This window comes from Petaurus breviceps, unplaced genomic scaffold (assembly GCF_028583685.1).
Source record: "Petaurus breviceps papuanus isolate PSGF00001 unplaced genomic scaffold, PetGlider_PUasm1.0 38, whole genome shotgun sequence".
Lineage (NCBI taxonomy): Eukaryota > Metazoa > Chordata > Mammalia > Diprotodontia > Petauridae > Petaurus > Petaurus breviceps.
Window position 1 is genome coordinate 47,434,783 of NW_027186304.1, and position 23,413 is coordinate 47,458,195.

Here is a 23,413-nt window from a genome sequence, read left to right on the forward strand (position 1 = left end):
TCTAGGGTGGAGGACCTGGGGTGTGCAAAAAGCTTGCCAGAGCATGTGAGACCTCAGAGAGGGGACCCATCTAATATCTCAGGAAGCTGAGAAAACCTCAGCCTTTGGGAGGAAAGATCCCCTGCCTGGTGGCAGAGTCCTACTGTGGCAAAAAAGTCCAAAAGTCAAGTAATTGAGTGGCAAAATGAGCAGGCAAAGGAAACAAAGCAGCCAGAAGATTCCAACATTACACTCCTATTTTGGGGACAAGGAGCAAGGCATGGAACAGGAGGAAAACAGTGAAATCGGAACTCCTGCACCAAAAGCTTCAAAGGAAAATACAAGCTGGTTACAGGCCATAGAGGACCTTAACAAGCAGATAAGAGAAGTGGAGGAAAAATTGGGAAGATAAATGAGAACAATGCAAGAAAATTATGGAATGAGAGTCAACAGCCTGACTGAGGAAAATAATACCTTAAAAAACAGACTAACTCAAATGGCAAAGGAGGTTCAAAAAGGCAATGAGGAGAAGAATGCCTTAAAAAGCCAAATTTGCCATATGGAAAAGAATCTCAAAAGCTCAATGAGGAGAATCATTGCTTCAGAATTAGATTGGAGGAAATGGAAGCTAATGACTTTATGAGAAATCAAGATGCTATTAAACAGATCCAGACAAATGAAAGAATAGAAGGCAATGTGAAATATCTTATGGGAAAAACCACTGACCTGGAAAATAGATCCAGCAGTGGTCATTTAAAAATTATTGGACTACCTGAAAGCCATGACCAAAGTAAGAACATAGAAATCATACTCCAAGAAGTTCTCAAAGAAAACTGCCCTGATGTTTTAGAACTGCAGGGCAAAATAGAGGTTGAAAGAATCCACCAATCACCTCCTGAAAAATATCCCAAAAAGAAAACTCCTAGGAATATTATAGCCACACTCTGGAATACCCAGATTAAGGAGAGAATATTACAAGCAGCCAGGAAGAAACAATTTGAATATTGTGGAAACACAATCAGGATAACCCAGGATCTGGCAGCTTCTACACTGAGGGATCAAAGGGCTTGGAATATGATATTCCAGAGATTAAAGGAGCTGGGATTAAAACCAAGAGTCACTTACCCAGCAAAACTGAGTATCATGTTTCAGGGGAAAATATGGTCATTCAGTGGAATAGAGGATTTTCAAGCATTCTTGTTGAAAAAAGCTGAGTTGAATAGAAAATTCGACATTCAGATACAAGAAGCAAAAGAAGCATGAGAAGGTAAACAGGGAAAAGAAATCATAAGGAACTTATCATGGTTGAACTATTAACATTCCTACATGGGAAAACAGTAATTGTAACTTATGAAACTTTTCTCAGTAGTTGAAGGGATTAGAAATATATATATGAGGGTATATGGGCATATGAATACATATGTGAATGTGTGTATATATGTTTACAGGTATACATAGATAGAGAGCACAGGACCAATTTAACAGGAAGGGATGATACTTAAAACGTGAAATTAAGAGGTGAGAGGAATATAATGAGAGGGGATGGGGAGAGACAGATTGGGGTAAACTATCTCATACAGAAGAGGCAAGGGAAAATGGTTACAATGGAGGGGAAGAATAGGAATGCAAAATTAAATGGGTCAACCTTATTCCCATTGAATCTGGCTTGAGGAGGGAGTGAAATACACACTAAATTGGGTATCACACCCTCCAGGAGAATAGGGGGGGAAGGGGATGAGAGGAGGAATGATGGAAGAGAGGACAAGCTGGGGGAGAGGGAAGTTGGAAGCACCTACTTTTGAAAAGGGACAGGATCAGGGTGGAGAGTGGAGCAGGTGGGAGGTGGGATGGGAGGGAGGGAAGTGTAGTCAGTCTTTTACAATATATCTATTATGTTGTTGTTTTCATTAGCCACACATGTTTAACCTATACTGAACTGCTTGTCCTCACATTGTGGGTGGGTGATGGCAAAGGAAGGGAATGAATCTGGAATTGAAAGTTTTAAAATCAAATATTCAAATATATATGTACATATGTGTGTGTGTGTGTATGCTATTATTAATACCATCTTACATGTAATTGGGAAATAAGATATACAGGCACTGAGGCATAGAGATCCATTGGAAAAGTCGAAAGGGTTATGGGAGAAAATATGGGACAGAGCAGAGTAGAGGAGGGGATATCCCGTGGGACTGCTATTTTGGGGTGGTGGGTGGGGGGAAAGCAGGGAGAAAATTTGTAACTCAAAATCTGGAGGAAATGAATGATGTAAATCAGAAGTTAATAAAGCATTTTTAAGTAAAATAAATACATAAATATAAAAGAAGTCAGTCAATGAAATAAAATAAGTTCCACTCTCTTTATGAAGAGCATGGGGCTCATTATTCACCAGAGTAAGTTTAAAGCAAATTTCAATATTCTACCCTCTAACCATACAGTTGAAGAACATGCCTGACTTCTCCTTGAATTTGAAAACTACACCTTAAATGAAAGTTTAACAAGTAAATGAGATTATATTTTGTAAATTCTAAAATGTTATTGTTGGCAACATACTTTTTTATGAATCATGAAGTCCTACAAAGTTTTTCTTTTCTTATGAAGAATAGGACATGAGAGATTCTCAAACTCCACATAAGTAGGAAAATTAGCTAGTCCCTTTTTCTGACACAAAATGAATTTTTCCATAGCTAGCTACATTTAATTCCAAAGTGATCCTTTGCTTTTTCATTTAACTCTTAAATTCAATGATTATATGAGAAAGAAAACTTTAATAAATTTCTAATGCATCTTTAATACTTCCTGAGTTTTCAGGAGGATGTCTATTCTTCTATTTTTCCCCAATGGTCTGGAGCAAGGGGAATCAGAAGAATGGAGCAATAGCAGTATTAACTGTAGCTGTATGGACTGCTGTTTGCCCAGATTTTGAAATGCCTCCAATTCCTGTGATTCTATGTCTCATTTCTAAGGCATAATTTCATTCTTTCTATTCTTTTCTACATCATGACCTTTACTTATCTAGGGAAGTTAGATGGCACCATGGATAGAGACCTAGGACTGAAATTAAAAAAGATACAGATACTTATTAACTGTGTATCTACAAAAATATAACTTGATTTCTATCTGCCTCCGTTTCTTTAACTGTAAATGAAGATAATAGTACCTATCTCTCTAGGTCACTGTGAGAAAAAAATGACTAAGTACTTGGCACAGCTCCTAGCATATAATAGGCCCTTAATAAATACTTGTTTCCTTCTTTCCTTCTTCATTCCTTTTCCTTTTCCTAGAGTGTTCCTGAATTTGCCTTCTCTGTCTTTTGGAATAATACTTATCCTTCAAAGACCTCTTCAAATGTCAGATCTGTTCCATCCTTTCTTGATCTTACCAAGTCATAAAACAGTACTTTGCACCCATCTGGGATTATCATTTTTTATTCTGCATGACAATTACAATATATTACTTTTCTGGTTTTTATCGCTCTTGTTATGATTTCTCCATTGTCAAGCACAGTGTTCTACATATAACTTGTTCAAAGTAAGTAGTTACTGGGAAGAAGGAAAGGGGGAAAGGAAAGAAAGAAGAGAAAGAAAAGGGTAGAAGAAAGTAGAGAAGGAAATAGGAAGCAGAAAGGAAGGATAAACTTTTTTCTCTCCTCTTTACTGTTAGACTTTCTTATGTCATTTTGTTCTGCAGTTAGTGAATTGACTTTAGCAGTCCCCATTACCTTCTTTTCTGGTAATTCTAATATACTCTGGGATGGGAAACAGAGGTTCTTCATCAGAAAAAAATGTACAAAAATCAAAGTAGCTGTGGATGAGGACTCAACACACTGTCCTTTGAAGAGTAAGAAAAGTTAGGGGAAGGTAGCTAAACTGAGATTGACAGTAAGAGGCAATTGACCCTAGAGGCAATTATTAAGAGTACACACCCAAACTTCCAATTCTGAATCTGAATCTATAGGATTTTCTGAATAGTAAATCCTCTTAATTAAGTATTCTTTCATGTTAGCTGACTAAAACAATAGTCTGATAATTTTAGTTTTATAGTAGTAAACTACCACTAAAGATGACAAATCCATAGAGATGCACTGGGGCCTAGAAAAATGTCAGCTTTTCATATTCAGATTTGTTGTACATCATAACACTTATCCAGATATTTACAATCATCTAGATGACCTATTGACCATCCCCTTCCCTTCTATTTTCCTCTAGGGCAAGATAGATTTCTATACCCAATTTCCTGTATATCTTATTACCTAGTCACAGGTAAAAATGATTTTTAACATTCATATGTGAAACTCTGAGTTCCACATTCTCTCCCTTTCTCCCTCCCCACTTACACTTAATGGGAAGGCAAGAAATTAGATATAGGTTATACATGTGTGATCATGCAAAACACTTCCATAACAGTCAAGAGGTGAAAGACTCTTTTTCCACATTTCCATATTTCCCTCCATCCAATTCCACCCCCCATTTATTCTCTTGTCTTCTTTGAACCTATACCTCCTCAAAAATATTTGCTTCTGATTATCCCCTCCTCCCTTTTCCCTTTCCTTCTATCATCTCCCCCCTCTTATCCCCTTTCCTCCTATTTTCTTGTAGGTTAAGATAGATGTTCATACCAATTTGAGGGTGTATGTTATTCCCTCCTTAAGCCAAATCTGAATGAGAGTAAGGTTCACTCATTCCCACTCAACTTCCTCCTTTTCCCCTCCCTTGTAAAAACTTTTTCTTCCCTCTTTTCTGTGACATAGTTTACTCCATTCTACCTCTCCCTTTCTCCTTCTCTCAGGATATTCTTCTTTCACACTTTAATTTTATTTTTTAGATATCATCCTTTCATATTCAACTCATCCTGGGTAATTGTGAATACATATGTGCATATCTATATCTATAGATAGATAGGTATATGCAAATATGTATTATGTGTATGTATGTGCATATGTGTGTACATGAATATATGTTTACATATATGTATGCATGTGTGTTACCTGCAACTACCCTAATACTGAGAAAGGTCTCATGAGTTACAAATATCATCTTTCCAAGTAGGAATGTAAACAGTTCAACTTTGATAAGTTCCTTATGACTTATTTCCTATTTACTTGTTCATGTTTCTCTTGAGTCTTGGATTTGAAAGTCAAATTTTCTATTCAGTTCTGATCTTTTCATCAAGAATGCTTGAACGTCCTCCATTTCATTGAATATCATTTTTTTTCCTTGAAGTATTGTACTCAGTTTTGCTGGGTAGGTGATTCTTGGTTTCAATCCTAGCTCCATTAACCTCCAGAATATCATACTCCAAGCTTTCTGATCATAGTTTGCTTCATAGTGTTTCCACAATACTTGAATTCTTTCTTACTGAATGCTTGAAATATTTTCTCCTCAACCTGAGAACTCTGGATTTTGGCTACAATGTTCCTAGGAGTTTTCCTTTTCAGATAATTTCAGGAGGTGATCAGTGAATTCTTTCGATTTCTATTTTACCCTCTGGTTCTAAAATATCAGAGCAGGTTTCCTTGATAATTTCTTGAAAGATAATGTTTAGGCTCTTTTTTTTATCATGGCTTTCAGGTAGTGCAATAATTTTAAAATTATTTCTCTTGTATCTCTTTTCCAAGTCAGTTGTTTTTCCAATGAGATATTTTGCACTGTCTTCTATTTGTTCATTCTTTTGGTTCTGTTGTATAATTTCTTGATTTCTCATAGAGACATTAGCTTCCATTCTAATTTTTAAGGGATAATTTTCTTCAATGAGCTTTTAGACCTCCTTTTCCATCTGACCAATTATATTTTTTAAGGCATTCTTCTCCACATTGGCATTGTTTACCTCTTTTTCCATTTGGGTTAGTCAACTTTTAAGGTGTTATTTTATTCAGCATTTTGGAGTCTCCTTTTAGCAAGCTGCTGACTTGTTTTTCATGATTTTCTAGCATCACTCATTTTTTTTCCAATTTTTTTCTATTTCTCTTGATTTTCAAAATCCTTTTTGAGCTCTTCTGTGGCCTGCAACCAATTCATATTTTTCTTGGAGGATGTAGAAGCTTTAACTTGGAATATAGGAGCTTTAACTTTGTTGTCTTCTGGTTGTGTGTTTGGATCTCCCTTGTCAGCAAAGTAAGATTCTATGGTCTGATTTTTCCCTCTTTTTGCCCATTTTCTAAGTCAATTACTTGACTTTTATCTTTTTGTTAAGTTAGGACTCTGCTTCCAGTGTGCAGAGTGTGCTGTCCAAAACTTCAAGTGTTTTGTGCAGCTGTTTTCAGAGATACTTCTAGAGACCTGTAAATTTTCAGTTCTTCCAAAGGTTGTATGATCAAAGGAGCGGTGCTGACTCCTTTTCTGACCCTTGCTCTAGTCTGTGAGAATCCATAAGTACTCTTTCTGCCTTGGAACTGTAAGGAGGATTTCCTCTCCACCACTGCCACAAGCTCCACCACACTAGCTCTCCCCTTCACCCCAAAATTCCCACCCAGGACTGCAACAAGATCCAAACACAAATAAAGCAAGAGAATCCTGCCTCAGTGCCAGCAAAGAGATCCCTGTAATCTCCCTATGATCAGCTGCTTGATCCCTTACCATCTGTGGCAAGAGAGCTTTGGAAGCAGCTACTACCACTGCTCTGCTACCACCACTGCCCTTGAGCTGGGGCCAGCCCACACTCCTCTCTCACCCAGGTATAACAGACCTTTCCTACCGACTTTGTAAGTTGTCTTTGGCATTTGTGGGTTTAGAAGTCTGACTATCACAGTTGTCAGTGATGCAGTGCCCTGAGGGCTGCTCCATGATTGCTGGGGACCTATCTGTGCAGGCACAGTCTATGCTGGACTGTGTTCTTCTCCCAGACTGGTGCAACAAATCTTTCCTGTCTTGCCCTGGAAATTTGTTTCACTCTGTCATTTTATGGATACTCCTGCTGTAGAATTTATTTAGAGTCATTTTTACAGGTATTTGGAGGGGTTTGGGGAAGAGTTCAAACAAAACTCTGCTTTTACTCTGTCATCTTGGCTCTGCTCCCCACAAGCTCTTAATCTTAAGAGAGCTGCTTAGGCCTCTGAGAAGTTAAGAGACCCAGGTAATATATGTGTCTAGGGGAAGAGGGTCTCAAAGTCAGGCCTTCTTGGCTTTGAGACCATCTCTCTATTTTCTGTATGATCTTACATCTAACACTTTTAAAAGAATAGTTGTCTGTTTGGATTACACACACACACACACACACACACACACACACACACACATACACACACACACACACACCAGGTTGTTTATACAAATTTTGTAGAAGTTCTGCTGAGACAGTGACTTTAACACTAGACATTATCAAATACTAAATTCCCTCTTGGTATTACAAATTCCTAGATGGAAAGAGCTTATGAGCACCCTGAATGTTAGCCCCACCTCTGGGCTCTGAGGGTTAATTCAAAGAAACATTGTGGAGCAGAATCTTTGATGCTTTTCTGGGGCTCACAGTGCCAAATTTACCTTAATGCAACTTACTTTAATAAAATTCTGGGGAATGTTCTCCAAGTGCATGTCTGAAAATTCAAACAGACTGGCACTACCATCTGCTAGTTTAGATAAGAGGCTCATCCGTCTGTTTAGGAGGTAGCAATGAGGCCGGCTAACAAAGGATAATGAAATGTTGCCATCCTACAGCATCTATGGATGGCTCATGGACATGTATCACCTAATTAGGGGTCAAACCAACATTTGTAGGATGTGGGATGATTTTGATTTGAATTCATTGTGACTCTGCTCTAAACAGATCTTCATGAAGCTCTGGGTGTAATTTGGACAATGAACCTGGCAGATGCTTCATTTCAGTGACAAGACTTAACGAGGGAAAAGTGTGATTTTGGGACTTCACTTACCATAGTGGTTTTTATCATTTCACAGAAGTAAAGCAAGGAGTTGTTCCTATATGTGGGGAAAATATAAGCTATAATTTTCTTCTCTGAAAAAGTGTTTTTTATACCTAACTAAATAGAACATGCAGATTTTTCATATTAAAAGAAACTCAAAAATCATGCATATCTAAAAAATTCTAAGTAATATATACACTAGAGTTTAGTATAATGAAACGGATTCTAAGTCACTAAAATAATAATGCCTTTGGAAATAGAAATGTTTTTATTGTTTAAAATCAGTCTAGTCTTTGTGTAACCTCAGACATGAACTCAAAATATAATTGCCTGTCTTTAGCTAATCTTTTGGTTTTAACAAGATGACAAGACTTAAAGATCATAGTAATGTAATGAGCATGGGATGCATAGATTTCATTAAAGCATTTGATATAGTCTCTCATAATATACTAGTAACATGATGGCAAGATGAAAGGCCTTGCTTAAATATTGGTAATCAGCCAATTGTTGTGCAAAAGTATATCCATTGTTGATGTCTTCTGTTCTTTGCACATTTGTGTCATTTGGATTATTTGATGTCATCTACTATAGATAATTCTTTACTAAATTCAATCTGTTAAATTCTCATGTTTAACAATGATATTCTTGATAGTTGGTATATCACCAATGTAGCACACACAGTGGCTGCTATGAATATGCAGGTGTATTTTCAGGTTTGAATCACAAGATATAACAGACAAAACCCAGATATTTATTCATATGCCAGAAAGCCAAATCCACCATGGTAACAAAGAAGTTGGTACAGATCAACAATGCAGGGAGCACTACCATCCCCAATCCTTCCCTCCATAAGGTGTAATAGTAATGTAATTTAAAGATCCCCCTGTATTGGCTTGGTTTTTGGTTTGATTGTGTTAAAACCCAGAGCTTATGAATCCCAATTGTGGGATGGACTTGTTGACGTGAAAAGAGAGGGCTGAACTGGAAGGAGCTGGTGACGTAAATTTAGAGAGACACAAGAAAAGAGAGAGGCAGAAGAATTTTTTGGAAGCAGCACCTTTGGAGCCAGAGAGAGACTTAGAGGATTGCTGAGGGCCACTTTGAATTGCCAAGGACTTCTGAGAGCTGCCACCCAGAGCTGCCAAAGACTGAGGAGACATGGCTGTTATGCTGGTACTTTGTCTGTCTGTTTTGATGTTGTTTTGCCAGATTTGTCCACTGGTGAAAGACAGTCCTGTTGTTGCAGAGGGCTTGGAACCTGAATATTGGTTCATAGCTCCTGGGACTGTCCTGCAGACAGAGAGTGAATTCTATCCACTGGTGAAGGACAGTACTGTTGTTGAAGAGGTCCTGGAACCTTGCTGTTGGTTCAGTAGCCCTGAAGAAGGATTTTCTTGTTGTATGTTTACAGAAATCCTGGAAGAGGGTTTTGCTAATGTTTTCAGGGGTCCTGTTCTGCAGACAGAGAATGAATTAATGAGGACACTGGCAATGTATCTTGTGGACTTGCTAAGCTTTGTCTCCCCAGGAACAAGGATTGCTGAGAACTTGCCTTGTGTCAAGATGAAGAAAAGACCTCCATTTGGGTATTAAATGCTGTGCTTAAGCTTGTTGTAACTCTGGGGTAGATTCAATTGTAATCCAAGGGTGGGGAACTTTTGACTTTTTTGTGCTCTGTGATTGAACAAATGAATGTACTTTACTTATGATTAGAAACTAATCTCCATTTGAGAAGTGGGGCTTTGTGATGGGCTAAATGAATGTACAGCCTAGGGGTGGAGTAGTATTTAGAAGAGGGACTTTGTGATTGATTAAATGAATGTAATTTCCAGGGGTGGGGTAGTACTTGATTAAATCACACTTGCTAAATGCTGTATTTTGAATTATGCTGTATGTTGATTCTCTCTTCTTAATTTGTCACTGAATAAAATGGAGAGCACCTATGCTGGTATTTTGAACCTTGGGAAGTTGCCTTTGCTTGGTATTACATAAGGCCTCCCCACAAACAAGCTCCCTCAGGCAAAAGGCCCCTCTCTCACCCACTCTAGCTGCCCTGCCTCTCTCTGACTCCTCTTTCTCTCAGTTCCACTTCACTCTCCCACTTCCTGCTCTACCCATTCCTGTTCTCTGCTCATGCTCTGTTGACTGAATTCCTTCTATACTGAGTTCCATGTGACTCAGTTGTGGGCAGAGCCAAAGTTTAAAGCAGGTCACATGAGCCTATTAAGGAACAGGGAAGATCTTCAAATTCCCTTAACATTACACTAAGGCTGAGAAAATGTTAATGAGTTTCCCAAGGTCATGGAGCCTTTAAATAAAAGAGCAAGGAACCCACAGCTCCTAATTACAAATTCATTTCTCTTTTCATTGTGCCGTGATACTTCATTTGGAGTAGTTTTATGTTTAGTTCTGAACAACACATATCATGAACAACACTGACAAATATCTGTATGCATATCCAAAGGAAGGCAACTAAAATGGCTAGGGCCGTCAAGACCATGTTATACTAAGAACTTTTGGAAAAAAATTGGGATATTTACCCTAGCAACAAACTCTCAGAGAATATGTATGATAGCTCTCTTCAAGTATATGTAAGCTTGCCAAGTGGAAGAGGGATTACATTTATTCTTTTTTAGCCCCAGAGATAAAAATTAAGAGAAATTTTGCATAGAAGCATATTTTGGGTAAATATAATAGAGAAAAATCCTAATAATCCAAACCGTCTAAATATCAATTGCTCTACCTAGAATAGATGATAAACATGTTCCTTCCAAGGTTACCTCTAATTTATTCTGTACATATCTTCTTTGTACCTAGATATTTGCACATTTTCTAAGTGGCATAGTAGAAAAAACACTGGATCTGGAGTCACTAAGACCTGAGTTCAAATCTAGGCTCCAGACACTGGCTGTGTCATGCTTAGTAAATCATTTAACTTCTACTTATTTCGGTTTCCTCCACTGTAAATGGAGATAATCAAGGCATCTACCTCCAGGACTCTTGTGAGGATCCAAAAAGATGATATTTGCAAAGTATGTAGCGCAGTACCTAGTTTATAGAAGTCACTATATTAATGTGAGTTATTATCACCATAATTATTACTATTTTCTCACCCATTAGACTATGAGCTCCTTGAGGGCAGGGAATGTTTTTTATGTTTGTTCTGGTTCATGTTTTATTTTTTTGCTTTGGTTTTTGTCTTTCATTGTATCCTCAGAGATTAACACCATGCCAGGAACATAGGAGTCATTTAATAAATGTTTGACTCATCTCTGGAAGCCTTTGAGCAGAGATCAGATGGCCATTTGCCAGAATGACTGCAGAGTGAATTCCTGTCCAGATATAAGTTTGACTATTGGTCCTGTGAAGTCCTCTTCAATTGTATGATTCTTCTATTCCAGAATGAGACCTAGAATATATAATTAGTTTTAATGACCTTCAATAATCTTTACTAAGCATCCCCTTTGTGCAAAGCAGAATGATATAGCAAATGGAACGTTAGATTTGTAAGCAAGATGGCTTGGAACTAAATCCCACCACTGACATTTCTTAGCTGTATAGTCTTGGGAAATTCATTGAATCTTTCTTAACTTCAGGAAGCTCACTAGGAATGTGAAGTTACAGGTGAGGGGTGATATGCATTGGTGGAAGGAATCCTTGCACTGACACTGATCCTGGGTGAATTTATGTATGTGTAAGACATTGTGCTATGGTGGTTACTCTAAAAAGTAAAAAAAAAAAATACAGAATTCCTACCCTCAGGGAGCTTGAGATATAGTTGAAGAAGGAACTGAATGATAGAATTTAGTGCTAGAAGGGACCTTAGTTGAACATGTAATTCAACACTTACTCATGAGAAATGTAAATACATGTACCAGATACAATATTATAAACTATATCACATTAAGCACATAGAGAAGGACACATGTGCTATGAGATCCAAATGTAAGAATATTTCTTAGGATCAAAAAAATTAGAGCTACAGAAACTCTTACAGATAATTTAATTTAATCCCTCCATTTAATAGAAGGAAATGGAAAAGTTAATGTACTTTCCCTAGTAAGTGACCAAGGTGGAATTCAAACCCAGAGCCTCTGATTACAGGTCTAATGTTCTTTGTATTGTCCCACCATCTTTAATAGTTTCATCTCCAAACATATACAGGGATACCTGCTGCCTAGGAGCTGTTGCTGTTCCTGAACATGTGTTGTTTAAAACTAAAAGTAAAATTACTCTGGATGAAGTATCATGGTACAAAGAAAAGAGAAAAGAATTTGGGATCAGGAGACCTGGGTTCCTGGCCCTTTTATTTACCAACTCCATGACTGGTTAACTCATTAACCCATTCTCAGCCTCAATTCTATATGTATAAAATTAGGGGATTTGATACTCAGAACCTTCCACTTCCAGCTTGGTTACCAAAGACCCTGGAGGATCTGAGGGTCTGATATTCTACTGGAAGCTGTACAAAACCTAACTAGAGCCTGGACCCAGGTGAAAAATAGATCAGAGTGCAGAGAGGTTTAATACAATAAATACCCATTTCTGCTTAAAACACACAGATTATCCTCATACAAACAAGATACTTCATCCTCGCAAGTCAGTAGATAACTTTTAAGAAATTAAAAACATTAGTTAAGAAAAAAATAAAAATCAAACTAGCCAGAGCAGGCAAGAGTTTATTTATTTCAGACAAAAAGCTTATCAAATATTGAAAGTTTTTAGTATATATCAAGAGTAAAATCAATGACATAATAAATGATAATTATTACTTGCACAGTATTTTTCCCTTTCACCTTGGAGACATCATATTTCTGATCCCCTTTTGATTATAGGTGACAATACTGTTTTACCCAAAATGCTTGAATTTGGACCTGACATATAGTAAGAAAAAAACTTTCATAACTCACCAAGTTTTTATATAGACCTTTAGGCTTCTGTTATGCTTTCTGTGCTATATATGATTCACCTTAATATAATTAGTTTTTAAGCTCCTATAATGCAGACTAAACTTTTCATATGTGCTTAATGGTATCAAGACTATAGCCAGCTTTCTAATGACTAATAACTTTAGGTGTAATGACCTATAACTTTAGATAGTTATGTTCCTTTGCTTGAATTGCCCAAATAATAAACTTAATAAATTCAATTAATATTGATAAGAAATTCATTCAAGTATAATTTGGACAAACTCTGGTGAATATTAAGAGCTGACCATTTTGGACATTGTCTTGTTTTCAGTGTAAAGAATACAGTATACTCAACAAAATTATTAAATAGGAAATAACTTTCTATATTTTTAAAACTCATTAGAAAAGGCACATGGTGAAAAAATGCAAATTTAGATTTTTAGACCCATCTGTCTCATTGTTGTTCCACTATGTGTCTCAGTTAAATAAAAAAGCACCATGACTGCAGAGAAAGACCCTACCAATTATAAAACAAACCTGCCTCTACCTTTTGCCTACAAACAGATGCCTGGGTAAATAGAAATATTATATGTCGAATTGGGAGCAAGAGTGGAGATGGATGGTTCCTTTCCTCCTTACTACTGTTCCATTTTCCCTATAGTCTTCTCATAAAATGTCTTCAGAAGAGAAATTCAGGGGTATGGAGGAAGTAAAATAGGAGTCATAAGATATGAATCCTGACTTATGAGCTTTGTGACAATGGGACAAGTCCTTGAACTTCAACTTCATTATCTGTAAAATTAGAAATAATTGGACTACCCATTTAAAAGAATTGTTGTAAAGAAGACACGTAAAAAAACCTTAAAGTTCTATATAAATGTCTGATATAATAGCTGATATTTATATAGCACTTTGAGGTTTATATAAAGAGCTTCACAATCTGTGCTCACTTAGCAGTGGAAATCAGCAGCAGATGACTAGCAATCTTCATAACAACTCTAGGATTGCAGAGAGGAAATGAGGACGGGTTTTGTTTTCTCTTTCCTAGGGAAACTAGAAGCAAGTAGGTGGCACAATGGATGGAGTGTTGGGCCTAGAGTCAGAAAGACTCCTCTTCCTGATTTCATATCTGGTCTCACACCCCTAACTAGCAATTTGATCCTGGGTAAGTCACTTAACTTTGTTTGCCTTAGTTTTCTCATATGTAAAATGAACTGGGGAAGAAGGCAAACCACTCCAGTAACTTTGCCCAAGAAAACCAACAAGGTCGTGAATAGTCATACCTAACAGAAATGACAGAAAAACAACAGTAACAAAAAATGTAAGCTCAGAAGAAAAAGACTGGGTGAGAAAATTCTCACTCTTTATGGTCAGGAACCCTTATCTATTGCTTTAGCTTACCCTAGGGGAAGTTGTGGGGTTCCTGGGCTATTATTGGCAATAGGGCAGCAGTTCTTCAGAATTAACCACAGGTTGTTTGCACTTTGGAATATAATCCTTAAATTAAACAGTTTCAGTAATATAGAATTCTAATGGTAACAGAAAAATTCCAGTAAAATGAAGCTTCCACCTACAGTGTTGTAGCACCAATGCAATATTCAGAGTCCACAATCACTATAAATATACTGGCATAGTGCTCAATCACAAAATATAACACACTCTTATACAGAAGATGGAAGCAAAACATTTATTCAGACACCAGAAAACCATATCCCAAAACCAGTAAGCCAGTTCCATCATAGTAGCAAAGAAGTTAATAAGCCACAACAGCAGAGAACCATACCATACTTTTGCATTCCCACAAACCAACACAAGACCAATATTTACTGACAAGTTTAGCTGTTTCCCTTCAAAGAGTCCTCTTCTCCCCCCTGTCTAGCTTGCTCTGACTCCCAGCTTCCTGTGAGCTCCATTCCACCCTTCAGGAAATTCAGCCCACCACATGCTCCATGTGATTAGATTCTATTAGTGGGCAGAGTTATTTTTAAAGCAGGGAAGTTCTTCAAATTCCATTACGCTTATTAAGGGGATAGGGAAGATCTTCAAATTCCCATTACTATTATAAGCACATAGAACTTTTTTCTAGTAATGGTTAAAGCACCACTAAACTTTATTAGACTTCTCTGAGAATGATGGGAGTTTTATTAAACCCATTGTATTTATGAAAATTATGGCTTATTGAGAGAATTGCTCATCCTAAGTGAAACAAGCAAACTGCAGATCTGGAAGATGAATTTAGAAAATTCGTGACTATTTTTGGGTCACTTGATTAAATCATCATTTGGTCTGAAGGGTTCTGATGATTTTGTTTTCCCCCTAAAGTTTGTATTTTTTACAGAAAGGTTTGAAAAGTAATTAAATTTCAAATCTCAAAAGAGCTCTGTGAAAGAAGAAAGGTTAGTAGATAGTAGTGTTAAGTGTGTGTGATGCCTGCTCCTAGGAGCCTGAGAATGATGGGTCTCAGGAGTTCTGAGCTAAATTGGAAAATGAGTGTCTGTACTAAGTTGAGCATTTGTATTATGAATCCCAAGAGGAAGATCCAAGATGGACAAGTAAAGGAAGGGAACTGTCTTAGTTCTCCCAAATTTGCCACCAAAAAACTTTAAAATAATGCTTCAAAATGAATTATGAGGGCAGCTAGGTGGCACAGTAAATAGAGCACTGGCCCTGGAGTCATGATGATCTGAGTTCAAATCTGGCCTCAGACACTTAACACTTACTAGTCATGTGAGCTTGGACAAATCACTTAACCCCAACTGCCCCTCCAAAAAGCAAAAAAAAAAAAAAAGATGAATCATGAAGTGGCAGAACCAAAGAAAGGACAAGGTAAAACATTTCCAGCCGGAGACACCTTAAAAGGTCAACAGGAAAGGTCTCTCTCACTGTTGTGGCAGTAGAGAGCAATCTAGCACAGGCCAAACCCCAGTAGGCCATCAGCACACTGTGAAAGTGACTGAATCCACAGCAGGTTTCAGAAATCTCAGTTTACAGACCATAAGGAGACCAGAAAATTGGTCAGAAGGATATTACGTGGGACCATTTGCTGGCACTGAATGCAAGACTGTTACATTACCCATATCAAGTTATGGTTCACATTTCCAGGGTAAGAAAGCACACTACAGTCTATTCTTTTTTTCTAGCAGCAAGGGAGCAGGGGCCCTGATCACATATCCAGGGTGGAAAAGAGTTCATGTGATCATTCATACATGAGTATGAATGTATCAGTATCAGGCCAGGAGAGTAGGAATAATACCAACTTGAAAGAACTGAAAATTTCCAGATACCTGAAACTAGCTCTGAAAACAGCAGCATGAAAATCCTGAAACTTAGGACAGTACCCCCTCCAGGAGTAGAGCCAAACTTTAGCACAAAGGTAAAAGTCAAGAAATAGCCTGAAAAAAATGAGCAAACAGCAAAAATAGAATATGATTATGGAAAATGTGTATGGTGCCTGGGAAGATCAAAACACATACTCAAAATAAGACAACAAAATCAACATAGATATATACAAAGCCTTAAAGAAAAATGTGAATTAGGCTCAGTCACAAAATGAATTCCTGGAAAAACCTTAAAAAGGCTTTTAAAAATCAAACAAGAGGGCTAGAAGAAAATTTGGACAAAGAAATGAGAGTGATACAAAAAAAATCATGAAAACAAGAATCAACAGCTTGGTAAAGGAGGCAAAAAAAAAACACTGAAGAAAATAACACCTTAAAAACCAGAATGAGCCAACTGGCAAAAGTGGCAGAAAAATCCAGTGAAAAGAAGACCTTTCAAAAAGGCAGAATTGATCAAATGAAAAATATATACAAAAATTCACTGAAGATAATAGTTCCTTATAAAGCAGAACTGGCCAAATGGGGAAAAAAGCTTGCTGAAGAAAATTATTCCTTAAAAATTAAAATTTGGCAAGTGGAAGCTAATGATTTCATGAGACATCAAGACACAAGAAAACAAAATAAAATGATTTTTAAAATAGAAGAAAACATGAAATATCTCATTTAAAAAACTGACTTGTAAAATAAATTGAGTAGAGATAATTTCAGAATTACTGAACTATCTGAAAGTCATGTTAGAAAATAATCCAGAGTTTAGAAATCATTTTTCAAGAAATCACCATGCAATACTGCCTTTATATCCTAGAACCAAAGGGTAAAATAGAAATTGAGAGAATGGAGAGAACTTAGAACTCAAAATTTTTTTAAATGTTAAAATTATTTTATGTATAAGTAAAAAAATAACATTTAAAAAATATGATAAGGCCCTCAGAGCTGGGGGTCAAAATTTGATGAGGAGAGACTGACTGGTCCAGGTCAGTAACAGAGCATGTTAAAGATCCTATGTTATTCAAGAATACATTTGGGCCCATGAGTATTTCCTGCACTTCCAGCTGAGAAGAAAAAAAATAGACCTAGTTTTTTTTTCTTTTTGGTTTGTTTCTCTTAATTTGTTATTAAATAAAAATAATCATCAGACATAGCAAATATCCTGAGGCCAGAAATCTTGATCTTCCTATTTTGTCTCTCCTTCCTCACTCCTTTTCTTGCTTGAACTCTATCTAATATCTACTCCAACCATTTGATTTCTCTTATTTTGTTCATGGAAGAGACAGTAAAAATTATCATGATTTTTTTCTCCCTAGATGTTATTGATATACTTTATATTTTCTATTTTCCTAGGTATATGTAATATCAGTCATTTTGGCAGCTTACATACACATTAGAAACCTTTATACATTTTCTAAAATAGGTTTAATAATGTTAATGTATGTGTGTGGTTCAGAATGTTTGTTTACTTCATGTTCATTATTGAGGTACTTGTGGCAAAATTAGAAATCCCCACAGGCACAAAAATCACTTCTTCTGATTGACAGAGTTTTAATAAATGATTATAATTAGCTCTCTGATTTCTTGTTATGACTGGTCTACTTCAAACACATCACACATATAGATATAAACACACTCACACACATCCCTCTCAATTTCTAATAGAGTTCAGCATTCATGTGGAGAAAATGATTTAGGCTAGAGGATCATTACACACCTTTTACAAAGATTTCTCTATAGAATAAAAATATAAAATGTACAATTTTTCTATTATGCAATAGACAATTCAAGTCATTTCCTAACCATACACTAGTGGCAATTTTTCAATTACACACTTGAAGCTCTGTTACAAGGGTAAATAGAGTTTTAATAAGAAAGAAGTTTTAGATAGAAAGAATAAAATAGAATGCTGATTTTTTGCTCATATTTGCTTCTTAAATAAAATCCTCCTAAATTAAAACATGCAAAACAACAGGAAACTTCCAAACATTTGAAGTTCTAGTTAATTTAAAAGTACTTTGTTATGACATGCTTACCTAAAAATATGTCAAAATTGATGAGTCCATTGAAAATCACATGATGGAAAATGCCTTTTAAACACTGTAAATACATGTGTGTGTATGTGTGTGTGTGCGTGTTTTATAGTGCGGCTAGGCAGTACAGTGGGTAAAGAGCTGGGCCTGGAGTCAAGGAGACTCATCTTCCTGCTTTCAAATCTGGACTCAGGCACTTACTAGCTGTGTGTGCCTGAGCAAGTCACTTAACTGCCTTAATTTCCTCATCTATAAAATGTGCTGGAGAAGGAAATAACAAACAACTGCAATATATTTGCCAAGAAAACACCAAATGGGGTTACAAGGAGTTGGACATAACTGAAAATGACTGATCACCAACTATCTAGCTGTCTATCATCTATTTCTATGTATGTATGTATGTATGTATCTATGTATGTATATGTGTGTTTGTGTATGTCTGTGTGTGTACACATATCCAGGTTCATCCTTTGCCCATTTGGCTTTTTAGTGTAAATTCAATCTCTGTACCAAGGTTTCATTTTTTCCTTCATTTTACAGTAATACAGATCTGGAGGGCAACCTTTGTATTATAAACTTATTACAGACCTTGTGTTAATATTTTGCATTGTTTTTGCATATTGTGTTATAGATCTTGCATTCCACCTTTCTTCAGAATTAAAACAGTCAACTAAAACTGGGGGAAATATAACGTGTTGAGTTTCATTTCAACTCTTTTGAGGTATTTTCATTTGGATGGCCCCATAAACATATATTGTAATACTGCATAATGATGAGCCATCGAAGGTCAGAGGGAGAATGCAACATCTGCCATATTCTACAAAACTAGAAAAATATTGAACAAAACCATAGAGATATCTAGAGTCTTGTGTCATGCTCCTTAAGAATGGGTAAGTACAACAAAAATTGAGGTTGGTCAGAGATAAATTGTATTTTTTGTTATGGAGATTTAAGAAACTAATCAAAATTCTACTCATCATCATCAACAATAGCAATATTATCATCACCATCCTCTGAAGATGATGTGTACAGTGAAGTACTGAAGTACAGTGTGCTATCTACCCCTAATTCTCACATATTTATTCAACGATAGTTTTAGAAAGCAGGGCAAAGAGTGAGTTTTAAGAAGTACTATTTTTAGAACATCTAGGAATCTGAATTTGTTAATACTCTTCATGTATGATCTTTGTTGAAAGACCAATGAGGAAACTCACTCCTACTATATGTACTAAACCAGGTAACAGGATGTGGTGGACATATCACGGTTCATGGGATCAGAAGTACCTGACTTCACATCTTGCCTCAGGCACTAGATTTGTGAACTTGTCAAAGTCATTTAGCTTATATATGTCTCAGTTTATCTATAGAATGAGGAGGCTTGGACTTGATGTCCATTAAGTTTTCTTCAAGCTTCAAATCCATGATCCTACGAACATTCAATGATAGTACAATGATGGAGATAACAATATTTATCAATGTGTTGAATAGTAAAAGAAAGTGAGGTGTAAGATACGGAGATATATACACACATACATAATACACACACACATATATATACATATATATGCATACATATATGTATGTGTGCATATGTATACATATATATTAACCTAAGTTGTTAAGCATTACCATTTAATATGTGTGACATAAAAAAAAAATTGAACAGGCGGTTTTCAAGGAGGTTCATTTGATATGAATTACACTGAGACTCATAATGCTTTAAGCCCTCTGAACTCCACCACAATGTGGCAGATTGATCTGTGTACATGAGAGAAATACAGTGGATTAAAAAAATCTATACTGCCCAGACTTTGACATTCATCTTAATGGATATCTTGTCACGTTACTCTGTCATTGCATATTGGAAAAGCATGGAAGAAGAAAAATGAGTGAGAGAAATTGAGTAATAGAAAGAGATTACTTTGTATTCAATTATACCATGTTTTTAATAATACCAAACTACTTACAGGTTTCAAAGTTCATGTTATTTTTTTACACATTTTTTTCTTGAAGTACTTCATGGCTTTAAAGCATAAAACATTATGTCATCCAATGAACAAAAATGAGTAGTAGTCTAAAAGAGAAGAGGAAAATGAATGGTAGGCTATCATGTAACTTCTGACAACTTGTATGTGCAAAAAGCACATATATGACTAAAAATAAAAGGAAGACTGATATGGAAATGTGAGTGATGATATAGGAACAACCTGGATCCTCTGCTGGTATCCTTGACAACCTGAGGAAGTTTTAGAATGTGAAATGGTAAGAGACAATTAAGCATTCAACCAACTAGAATTTATTATGCATCTACTCTGTAGTTTGTTGTTCAATCATTTCAGTCATATCTGACTTCTTCTGACCCTATTTGGGGTTTTCTTGGCAAAGATAATGGAGTTATCCCATTACCTTATCCAGCTCATTTTACAGAAATGAAAACTGAGGTAAACAGAGTAAGGTGGCTTGCCCAGGCTCATATAGCTGGTAGGTTTCTAAGGCCAGATTTGAACTCAGGGAGATGTGTGCCTTACTCCACGTACCATACTCAATTCATTGTGCCACATAACTAACACACTGTCTACCAAGTACTGTGCTATGAATGGGAGATATAAATACCAAGAATGAAACACTTTTTTTTCTCTCAAGAAGCTTATATTTTGATGGAAGAAACAATAATTACATATGTAACTTTACACAAAATAGATGTAAATGTAATAAACTTGGAGAACTTGCCTTAGAGTCAGGTAACACTAGGTTCAATCCCCATCTCTTCTACATTTTGGCAATTTTAAAACTGCATATATATTTTTTTAATGTAAATAGTCTAGGATGGAAGAGTAGGACCATAGACTCCCTTGATCTCTCCCAGATTCTCCTCCAAACAAATTTAAAATACAAACTCAAATGAAATTTTGGAAAGACAATCAACAAAGGGTTCAGTGAAACAATTTTCTGGTCTAATACAATAGAGAGCTTTTTCAAGAAAGTCTTTGCTTCCTCACCATGGTCACTGTTGGTCTGAAGCATAGGTCAGGTTGTACTAAGATACCAAGAACAGCCCTCAGAGGTGGTTGCATCAGTGACAGAAACAGCTTTGGGAACTCAAAACCCACAGACAATAAGGGGATCAAATAACTAGTCAGAAAAATTACAAGGGACCATTTGCTGGTACTGGGTTCAGGATGCTGTTGCATTGTCCATACAAAGTTCTGGATCACACTCCCAGGGCAAAGAGGACCACAAGTGTTTGCCGCCACAGGGAAATAGTGGTCCAGTTCCAGGGTAAAAAAGAGTGCTTATAGTTACTCACTAGGGATCCAGGGCCCTGGTCTCAGTTCTAAGGCAGAAAGGAACATTAACAATTATGGATGGAAGAGAGCAGAGGACCTGGTCACAGTTACAGAGCCAAGATAAATGCTAGCCTTTGTAAATATAGAAAAACAAGGTCCCTTCCTTGGGTGGGGAAGCAGTGGCCACACTTCTCCTTAAATCATAAAGCCTTGAAAACACCCCAAAATTATGGACATTCTAGAACTAATTCTGAAAACAGCAGAATAAAAAAAAAAGTTTGGGGACAGATTTCACTTCACAAAAGTAGCAGAACCAAATATTAATGTTAAGGTAAAAGTCAGGAAATAGGCCAGGAAATGAACAAACAACAGCAACAACAAAGAACCTGCCCATTAAGCACTATTATGAAGACAGGGTAGATCAAGATACAAACCCATAAAAAGAAATTATGTCAAAAATGACTGTAAGTAAAGCCTCTAACAAAAGTGTAAATTGAACACAAGTCCAATAAGAATTTCTAGATAAGATTAAAAAGTAAATCAAATTTGATTTAGAAGATTGGGAAAAGAAAGAAAAAATCCAATAAAATTATGAAAAAAATCATTTGGTTTTTTTAAGTGAAAAAATACTAAAGAAAATAATAACTTAAAAAATTTGGTCAAATGGTAAAAGATGCACAAAAATACACTAAAGAGAACACCATAAAAAGCAAATTGTCCAAATGGGGCAGGGGGAAGTACAAAATTTCACTGAAGAAACAAATGTTTTAAAAGTTAGAATTCAGAAAGTAGGAACTAATTATTCCATGAGACTATAAAACAAATGAATCAAAATCAAAAGAATAAAAAAATGAACAAAAAGTAAAATATCTAATTGGAAAAATAACTGATCTGAAAATACATCAAGAAGAGATAATTTAAGAATTATTATATTATCTGAAAGGGTGATAATAAAAGAGCTTAGACATCATATTAAAGAACTTATCAAGGAAAATTTCCCTTGTATCTTAGAATAAAATGTCAAAATGTGAATTAAAGGAATCCACCATTCACATCCTAATAGATATCACAAATTGAAAACCCACAGGAATATTATAGTCAAATCCCAAAGGCCCCAGAATGAGAAGAAAATATTGTAACTAGCCAAAAAGAAAGAATTCAAATATGATGGAACCACAGTTAGGATCACAAAAACAAACAAACAAAAAACCCTAGCATCTTCCACATCAAAAGATTAGGTGTCTTAGAATATGATATTCCAGAAGGCAAAGAAGCTAGGATTATTAAAAAAAAATAGATGACTTTCAAACATTACTGATGAAAGACCAGGGCTGAAGAGAAAATTTAACTTTCAAATAAAAGACTCAAGAAAAGTATAAATGGTAAACAAATATTAAAGAGTTATCATAAAGATCTCATTAAACTTAAAATGTTTGTATTCCAATATGGGAAGATGATAGTTTTCATTCCTAAAAACATTCATTAGTAGGGCAGTTAGAAGGAGTCTACATAGATAGAAAGCATGGTAAGAGTTGAATATAATGGGATAATTTCAATAAAGTTAAATAAAGGGGTGTGAAAGAATGATGCTTTAGGGAAAGAGGGAAAGGAGAGGGAAAACAGGGGAAATTATTTCCAAAAAAGAGTGAAAGGTTGGGGCGGCCAGGTAGCACAGAGAGTAAGATCACCGGCTTCAGTGTCAGGATGACCTGAGGATTGAATCCCGGGTTCAGACACTTAGCACTGACCCAGAAACACCTGGCCATGTAACCTTGAGCAAGTTACTTAACCCCAATTGCTTTTTTAAAAAAAAGAGTGAAAGGAAGAGCTTTATGATGGAGAGAAAAATGGAGAGGTGGTAGATAACACTTGAACCTTACTATTATTAGAATCTTCACTAAGAGGAAATGACATTCACATCTGGTTGGGTTTAGAAATCTATCTTACTCTACAGAGAATTGGAAAAGGAAGGGGAAATTAGAGTGGAAGAGCTAACAGAAGAGAGGGTAATTTAAGGTAG